At 37.6% G+C, this 1,366-nt stretch overlaps 1 long non-coding RNA gene across 1 annotated transcript; it reads left to right on the top strand.

Moving 5' to 3' along the window:
* The first annotated feature begins 277 nt into the window (after positions 1–277).
* LOC140148373 (uncharacterized) lies at positions 278–888 on the top strand. Its single transcript, XR_011858479.1, has 2 exons — positions 278–549; positions 784–888. It is a non-coding gene; the product is annotated as an uncharacterized lncRNA (long non-coding RNA).
* The last annotated feature ends 478 nt before the right edge of the window (positions 889–1,366 follow it).

The following is a 1,366-nucleotide window of genomic DNA, read 5'->3' as shown; positions in this document are numbered from 1 at the left end:
CAGGAGATGTCAGACGCAATCTATAGTTTCTTTATCTCTGACTTTTATTACAACAAAATGTTAAAAAAATACAATCGGAGCACTTGATATTCCATGAAAACAAAGATTCAAGGACAACAATGTCAGGTTATCTCAGGCTACAGTTTATCCACTCTGAAGTACAAAGTGACAACGCTTGCGTATACAGCATGCAAACAGTGCGCAGTGCTGCGTCTCTGCTGAGGTATGTGTGCCTTCGAATTCGGCACAATGTGTGCGTCCGCACTTTGTACTTCAGAGTAGACTGGCTGCATGCATGGCTAATGTATGCATAGCCTGAGGTAATAATGATTCAGTCACTGTCAATAAACTTTGGCCCATTCCAAGTTCGGTAGTCACATATGTGTGTATTTTGCTGGTCGCAGTATTGAATTGCCTGTGTAAAGTTAAATGATATGGATGCATCAGAGCGTACAAGAATGCATACAAGGATGGATTGTCGGCACACTTGCAGCACAAGCACAAAAAGGCAATGTCACTACCGAACTTGAAGTGAACCAAAGTATAAATGTCACACGATCTGGTCCATGGGGGCCAAAGGCGGCAAATTTGAAACTAAGATAAAGGTAAAAAACAATAAAATACATAAGAAAATAGACATCAAGAAACTTCATAACTTTAGAACCAAGTATGCTAGACTTTTCGTGTTTTCAGTAAATGATAGACTATTGTATGTAATTGCAGTAACTCAATTTTCAAAATTGCTTCCTTTGGCCCCCATGGACCAGATCGTGTCACACAAAGGTACCACTTCAATGTACCAGCGATACCCTGTTTCTTAATACTGGATACCAGTCAATCACATAGCTTTGAAAACAGTTGACAGTGGCCTGATTCACATGATTATATGTGACGTGTCATGTCAAAAGCAGACACTTTTGGGCAGGTTATGAATTTTGAGGTTTTTACATATCTTAAATATAGAGATATTTTGCTCCACAACGACGTCTTCCCCAATGAAATCGGACAATCCTAAGCGAAGATATTGAGTTCGAAAGTTATGGTATTATAGAATTGGAAATTGAGATATCAGCCTTTAAAAATATTATTGACAATGTTGAGAGTAGGAATTAACTTGAAAAATGTCTCAAAAAATACAAGATGACAGTTATATTCCGGTCTGAAACTATCAGACAATATTTTTAACATTGATAACATCAAAAATTTGCAACAAACCCAAATTGTGAAAAAAAACACCCACCGCAGATTTGTGGCTATTTCTCCATTTACGATCCTGCCCAAAAGTGTCTGGTTTTGACATGACACGTCACGTATAATAAAGTTTTACAAAACTTATTATGTGCTCTAATAGGTCAAGTTGAGCTCA

This window comes from Amphiura filiformis, chromosome 3, assembly GCF_039555335.1.
Source record: "Amphiura filiformis chromosome 3, Afil_fr2py, whole genome shotgun sequence".
In the NCBI taxonomy this organism is placed as follows: Eukaryota; Metazoa; Echinodermata; class Ophiuroidea; order Amphilepidida; family Amphiuridae; genus Amphiura; species Amphiura filiformis.
Note: the sequence above shows the minus strand (reverse complement) of the source record. Positions and strands in the feature narration are given on the sequence as shown.